At 41.9% G+C, this 8,210-nt stretch overlaps 1 pseudogene; it reads right to left on the minus strand.

Moving 5' to 3' along the window:
* Nucleotides 1-2,120: 2,120 nt before the first annotated feature.
* Nucleotides 2,121-7,860, minus strand: LOC136451476 (TATA box-binding protein-associated factor RNA polymerase I subunit B-like; annotated as a pseudogene).
* Between the last annotated feature and the right edge of the window lie 350 nt (nucleotides 7,861-8,210).

The raw sequence follows: 8,210 nt of genomic DNA on the forward strand, positions 1-8,210 counted from the left end.
ATTTTCTAAGATTTTTCTAAGCTATAAAAATAGATGTTGCTATTCAAACCTATTATTAATTAGGGTTCAATCAAATGTTGCTTTATGCATGATTAAGAAATTAGTGAAGCTTTGGTGTATATTTGAAGCATTTAATGAGATGTGTTGACTTAGCATATTAGTAGTAGAAGAGAATGCAGTAGATGACATGTGCTTGTAGTATATGTTCTTGGATGATGTTGACTACCTTGCATTCAAGCATATTCATTGTGTTTATTTCATCCGATGTACCTTTTGCATAAGTACTTGAGCATCTGCATCATACAGGATCGCAAACTGAGAGCCCAGTCGTCATACCCAAGGAGCCCGAGGAGCAGCTCGAGGTGCAGCCGCAGGAAGTGACCGAAGCAGACGAGGAGGACGTTGAGGAACTTCCGGAGTGCCCTGATCACCGCCCGAGCTCCTTCAAGAGAGGCAAGCCCCGGAGCATTTTTCTCCCTGGTTTGCAATTATTAATTAAATGCTTTACTTTAATTGATGCATTACGTTCAGGAGTTGTTCGCAACAGTTGCTGCATTATACCTTGTTTACCTTTGTTATACTATATCCTTGTTACCCTGGTATCCGCAGTCGAGTCAATACTTAGCTGGCTTAGACCGGTAGAAGTCGGGTGATTTCCTGTCACCTACGAGCTATAGGTGGTTACCTAGATCTGCTTGGATAACTATGTAGTCATGGTATAACTAAGTGTTAATTTGAAGTTGAGACCGGACGGAGACTTACAGAGTTTTGGACTGTAGTGCTTTCTGTCTGTGTCGATTAAGGACCGACCGTTGTTGGGCCTCGAGTCATGTTGAACGCATGCCTTACATTTAGCTGACCGAATAAAGTACCTTTCGACCGCGAAGCTGGGAGATTATTTGGGCCGAGTAGATTGCCCGCAGCGCACTGTACCGGAGCAGGTGTGGTAGGACACGGGGGCGCGATGATAAGACCAAAGGGCAGTCGGTCGACCCCCGGGTACATGTGGTTCCTGGCAAACTCGAGATTTTCCTGAATAGTTGACTCGGTGACTGATACCTCACTTTAGCGGGTGAGTGAGGTTTGTGTAAGGAATAAATCACCAGCTGGTTAGGAATCGATTTGAATCGTCATCGCTCCTGGACAGTGAACACTTGACTTGAGTGACTTCATCGTAGTAATGTTGATGGAACACTTGGACAGTTATAATGAATATGACATTATGAAAGCTGTTAATGATCATGGGTTATCATTATTTGCTTAATCACATGTTTGCTCTAGTATAGGTGCAAATGTAGTCGACAGGTTAATAATAATTAACTTGACAATAATGCTTTTGGAAAGATTCTTGAAATACTAAAAATGTTTCTTTTTGCAAATGAGTCAGCTACCCTACTATAAAGCCCTTCATATCCTTGGTGTCATTTTATTTTCGGTTATGTCGGGTAAGTCTAGCTGAGTACCTTCTCGTACTCAGGGTTTTATTCCCACTTGTTGCAGATGGGCAGATGTATTAAGGCTACTGTATCAACTGCCTTTATCCTGCGATGGGTGATGCTTAGGACCATGGGCATGGTCATTCCTTATGTCTCGTCTGATGCTTTTGTTGGAGATGATCATTAGCTGGCACTGTATTTGAACTCCGTGTGAGTGTGTGTGGTTTTGAACAAATGGCTTCCGCTACTTCTATTTGAACTCGTTTTGTAGTAACTATATTTAAACTCTGATGTATCTGAGATGCGAACTTTTATGTAATATGTGATGGTGACCGCTAAACTTATTACGATCTTGACTGGTATGTGAGTTGGTTTGAAATCCTTCGTGATTTCACGGACTATCGGGTTATACGGGCTTAAGTTTGCTAAATCGTCTGCTCTGGCGGATGATTTTCTTACTTAATTTCGTATAATTGGTTGGTTCTGTTACAGAGCCATGCAAATTATACAATTTTTTGTTACATGGATAAATTGTCAGGTTCATTTCTTGACTCGCGACATGTCCCACAGCATGAAAGTTCATGTTAGCGCACAGGCTGATTACCCTCACGTAGGTCAGGATCATCAATTTTAAGTGGTAACAACCGTAGCCTTGCACGAGATACAAACACATAGAGCTCTTTCTCAGGCAAACCCTGAAATTAATCATAATATAACAACTCAGTTGAGTCTTGAACTGAGAAAACAGGTTGTTATTCCCCACCTACATGCGATGCGAGGTTATGTAAGGTATTCAAGCTTCGTTCAATTCGCTCCTCAATACATGCGAGTCTCCTCTCAAGTTTTAACACAATGGTATGCATGATACGAACATCAACTTCTGCAAGCTTTGCAAAAGCGCGTAGCAACATGAAATAATCGGCATGTGCAACATAAACAAAGCAACCATTTAGCCGCCTCCTTCTATAACGAAGATAACCATCTGATTGCCTTGGTTTCCTAGGTGGCATATAATGAAATCCATGATCATGCATCTCTGACTTAAGCATTTGCATTGCATCATGCCCTGAAGATGCAGAAAAGCAACTTGCTTCAACAAAAGCCCCATCTCGGTAGCGCTTCTTCACTCCATTTGTAATTGTCATACAATGAGTTTGGGATTTTACACGACCTTTTGGATTCTCATCCTGTAATGCAACACCGCAGGTATTTAAAATCACAGTTGGGAAACAAAATTTGTGCAAGAACTAGAATGATGTTATTGTAATTAAACCTAACTGGCATCATGCCCGGAACAAAATTTCAAGGTTAAAGATCTTAACTGAATTTGTGCTGACAAACAAGTGCCACAAAATTTCTGCGAATAGAAGTCCCCACCCCCAGTCCCACAGGTTGTTTTGTCTGTTTTTTCAAACATGGAGATTAAATTTGCATTCTGTGGATCTTTCCAGGAAGTTGATAGCTAGATTGCCATGATAGAACCTAGTTGATGTGCTGCACTTATTAAGTTATTAATACAACTTACATGGTTACATAGAATTGTACCAGAAATCCAGAATATGATAAGGGAAAGCAATTAATCCATAATGGGACAACTTAAAAGTTACATATATAATATTTTACCCACCTCATGCAAAAGTAATATAGGTAACAACATTGTCAAGCAAAATGCAATACCTCTCTAGCTTTGTACATATCCCAAAAGATCTCTGTTAGATGCTTCTCTTCATCTGAACATGTAAACCCAGTAAAAATTACTTCCTTGCAGTATTTGAGATAAGAGTGGAGATCACTCGAGTAGTCTGCAAAATTAGAAAACTTCAAGTGAGTGTCCCACCATCAAGTACTCCCAGTCTAGCCACAAACATGTCAGTAAAGACCCAAGAATATGTCCAGTCAAACCATTATAACTTTATCCAAATACAGACTAGAATACAAAAATGCCAGTAAATTAGTCATAATAATATTTTCACTAAAATAAAACAATCCCATAATTCTCCATCAGTTTGCTCTGTTTGTGCTTGGAAGCAAACTAGATGCTAATGGTATTACGTTAAGGCATGACCAGAAGGCACATGAATATTTTGTTAAGTTATGAAAAACATGTGTTGCAGTCTTAGCTTTAACAGACGTGAAATATGCAAACAACCATTTGTACTTAATTTAGTACAGAAAGCTGAATATAAACTACCTACAGTCAGGATAAGCATGCCACAAGCTAAGAGGTGTACTACAAGATAAACATAATGTGGATACAAGGCAATGGCCATTAGAATTTACCATGTGCCACATTAATTATATCATAGGCAGCTGCAATAGCACACAATAATTCTCTCACAACAAACTCCTCGCTGTTACTGGCCTCATGCTTCCTGAAAGTTGGTGAATTTGCATTGATAAGATCCAATTGTGTTTCTTCCTTCCTCGCAAATCTTCTGCAAAGAAAGGTTACCCAGGTCATATGAGCTTAGATGAGTTAAGGAAAGGTAATCTATGTGGCAAACACACCTCCCATATCCCTTGACCATTGATGTTATACATAACTCGTAGAGACACAATTAGGATAGCCATCACACAAACCAGCGTAGGGATTCTAGAAGGATTACTGGACAACCATAGTTCTGCAGGCATTGCCCACTCATAAATTTGGCATGCATGGGGGAGGATTCTATCTATAGGCAGCGACAAGTCCTTCAAGCAACGTTGAGCAATTGCATAGAAGTTAACTGGAGGAAGATCCAAGCCTACTTTTTGTGCTATGGATCCAGCTGCAGCTTCCAGTTGCCATGCTCCAATAACTCGCACTGGCCTGAACAGCTGCCTTGCATCAAAAGGGCAGTCTTGCAAAGAGCTCCCAAGGAACGTGTCAACTTCAGTAAATGCAGCCAAATAAGGGACATTGCCCTCCATTGCCCACCTGTAAATGTCGCTTGGCATGATGGCTTCACGAGCAATATGACAGGGCAAGAAACAAATAGCCAATGTTGAGTAAAGCGGCAGCAGCATCCTCAATGAGTGCAAAAAGGCAAACTCCACCTTGCACCTGTCCTTTTGTTGTGGCAAGATATCATCGTCCCATTCATACTTCACCTCGTCAGGTTTCTTGATATCTGCAAACAAGAGATAGGTTCATGTCAAGTTTGTTCAGTTCATCCGATGGCAGTACCTAACAAGGGCGAGCATAAACGCTCACCTCCACCACCAGAACATTTCTCCTTCCCCGTGGCCTCATGGTCCGCAAGCGCCTGGCACACCCACGTTTCATCACACACCTTGGATGCAGCGACCCACCGCACCCAGACAGGGCCAGTGACAGCACACACAAGTGCAGCTACCCGGTGCTGCTCCACCAGCGCCTCCAGCTGCCGCTGCAGGATGACCTGGAGGCCCTGCACATAGCACAAGCGGACCTGCGCCGCCAAATCCTTGGGTTCCCCCCACACGCTGCCACTGGGCGCGAAGTCCCATGGCTTGCTCGGCTCCGCAAAGTCGTTGAACGCAGCAGCAGCCTGAGGGGTCCTTGTGTAAGATGCAGGGGTGCGGGTGCCAAGCTTGGGGGTGGGCTGAGTGGCGACGCGGCGGATGTAGATGTTGCCAGTGGTGGGGAAGTCATGGGGGTCAGCAGCAGTTGCCTGCATGGGGTACCGGGCAAAGCATCTACGGCATGTGAAGAAGCCGTCATCAGCATCGTCGGTGCTGTAGTTGTCCCCGTTGAGGCATTCCTGGCACACTAGATGGATGCTTCCACCACCGCCACCGTAGGGGTTTGGAGAGGTGCAGCTAGGGTCGTAATCCATATTGTCACCTAAAAAAGGTGCAGAAATTTACAGTTATTTTACCTGAAAAGGGTGCAGGTTTTACAGTTACAGACAAAGACATTCCATTTGCCAATGACAGATCTAAGAGAACAAGGAAACCAACACTTTTGACATAAAACTGATATTTGGTAAATCAAGGTTAGCTATCTTCCTTTTCAAGCTGGCCGTACATAGTCTACGGCACCACACGCATTCACTCCCATCCAACAACCCTAACCCGAGAGCAAAAGCTGACTACAATGAATTTCCATTTTGTTCAGAATATGAATTTATCATTCCGAAATAGGTGATTTGATCAGAAGCAGTAGTATGGTAAAAACATTCACTAACAGTAAGTATTCATCTGTAATAAGAATGAGCAACTAATGAGATGAATCGGATTCAACAAGTACCGACTGATAAAAGAAAAGTGTAGAACATTTTTTAAAGCCATAAAATGAACAGTGATTCTAGAAGAAGGCAAGGCACCAGAAGTGCCAGGGTTTAATACACGCCAAGGCAAGGAAGACTAAAGCCCCAAAGGATCATGAACCCAAGGCAGATTTAGGAGGCATCTTCCCTTTCATCACATAGCTAGGTGTAGAACAATAGACAAGCAACACAACTACATACACAATAAGAGAATTAGCAGGAAAGACCTGAGCTTAGCATGCCAGTCTAATCTGGCAGTGGGGCAAATTAAACAGGAAATGCACCAGCCAGGGAACAACCTGGAGGCAGTTATTAAAACCCAACTTGTAAAATTATGCATCTTCACTGAAATTCCATACTGTGTTTTACTTATGTGTTGAAATAATTTTAACAGCTATAGTATTATAGATATGAGCTTCCAATCCAGGTTAACAATCTTCAACCTCTCAATATTACTACTTCATTCACTTAATATTAACAGTTGTGATGAAGTGACAAATAAGTTCATCATACAAAAAGTAAGATCAGAAAAACAGTTTGTATGAATAATTGTGTGATAATATAGACCTAATTGAATGCCTGGAATAAAGGAACTTACGATGTAAATTACAGCACCAGCTTTCCAGGTGGAGTAGAGTGAAATAGAACAGCTTTCTTGAGCCTGATATGTGATTGATCAATATCAATAGCAGCACGCAGGTCTTCTGCTACATATGTACACATCTAAGATTAAGCAACACAGTCATTCACATGAATCACTGGTTCAAAACATCAAGAATAAATAAGATAAATATTAAGTTAAAAGGCAAGAGCAGAAATATCAATATTCATAATGACTGCCCATTTTATCCAACTTGTTTTGAGTTATGTGAGATGAAGGTTGGAGTTCAAAGCATGTTTTTACAGATGAGATGAAGGCATTTTCACTGTATCACAATGTTGAGAAAAGGCAGTTAGCAGCTAAGTGATGGCATTTTCACTGCAGTTACCTTTACCTTCTCTACTGTATTTCATTAGCAAATAGGCTCAATACTTGTCCGAAACTGACAAGGGTGGAGTATTAGATGTACATCTAGATGTTCCATCTAGCCTGAATTGAAATTGAATAGCTCAAATAATATAGCACCTGGCAATATGCATATTGAGCCTCCTTAATCCTTAGTCCTCCGATTTCCCAGTGAGATTGTTGTGCAATTGTTAAGTAAACAGATCAACCTAGCACTTCATTTTTTTTTACTTATGCAACTGGGTCAAAGAGACCTACTTACTCAAGCAAACATTGTTGCCCGAAAACCTGAAAAAAAACATACCCTGCCCAAAGTGGGAATAGATGTAGGATGCTCTTGTGGTCCAGGCTTTTGTACCTATTTATCAATAGGGCTGCACACCACAAATATTTTGTTTACATTTTCACGCATCAGAAGCAAATAAGGTTACATGGAACATCTGAAGTTTTCAACCTCCTCCAACTATTGTAGGCCATATTAACTTGGACAAGGTATAATGATATATGATATATCATGCCTTTTCTTATATAAACTGATTCTGAAAAAAGAACATATGCATGTCTTTCTTGCAGGCACATTTAGAAAGGATAAACATTCGTACTCAAAATATTATCAAAAAATACCAAGAAGTTTGAGAGATATGGAAAGAAAAGTCTGAACACAGCTCATTCACTCCAACGAGGGCGCGGCAAAGCCGCGCCTGTGTTTCTAGTTGTGAGAGTACGATTAGAGTAGTGCCAATGTTACCAAATCACCTAGTCGAGCCTACTGGTAGGACCGAACAGACGACTAATCGACTAATGGCGATGTTTTGTCGACCAGCACGATAGTCGAACCTAGCCGGCAGTTTAGCCGTCCTGCCTTGCCCTGAGCAAGCCACTGTGAGGAGAACAGAGCAATAAGATGGAGGGAGACTGCAAGAGCGAGGGGGTACACACCGTCGGAGGAGGAACTCATCTGAGAGTTGGAGCCGGTGGATGCGGAAGGGAGACGGGAAGGGAGCCGCCGAGACGAAAGTATTTGAATCTCGCGGCGCTTGAGCAACGGCGCCCAGCAGAGGCATGGACGGGACTTGTGGGCAGGGGCGCGGGCGGCGGCGGTAGGGAAACGGACGGCGGAGGGCGGACGCGCGACAACGCGAGCTCGAGTCTGGCGCCTGCCGTCTCCGTCTGGCACCAAATTCGGCAAGTCGGCGCAAAACGTCTGAATGAACTCTTCAACGTAATAATGCCTAATTAATGGGGTCAGATTGCCAGCCCAACGTAGTAATGATAATCAATTAGGTGTTATTTCTATCATTAGTAAACTGCTAATGGCATTTCCTGTGTAATTAGGGGGGTGTTGATCAAGGGACTAAAGTTTATCACTGTCATATTAGACATTCTGATGTTAATTAGGAGGACTAAATATTAATTAAATAATTATAAAATTAATTACACAGATGAAGTCTAATTTACTAAACGGATCTATTAAGCTTAATTAATTATCATTAGCACATGTTTAAAATTTAAATCATGAACTAATTAGACTTAATAAAT

The sequence above is a fragment of the Miscanthus floridulus genome, chromosome 5, assembly GCF_019320115.1.
Source record: "Miscanthus floridulus cultivar M001 chromosome 5, ASM1932011v1, whole genome shotgun sequence".
Taxonomy (NCBI): domain Eukaryota; kingdom Viridiplantae; phylum Streptophyta; class Magnoliopsida; order Poales; family Poaceae; genus Miscanthus; species Miscanthus floridulus.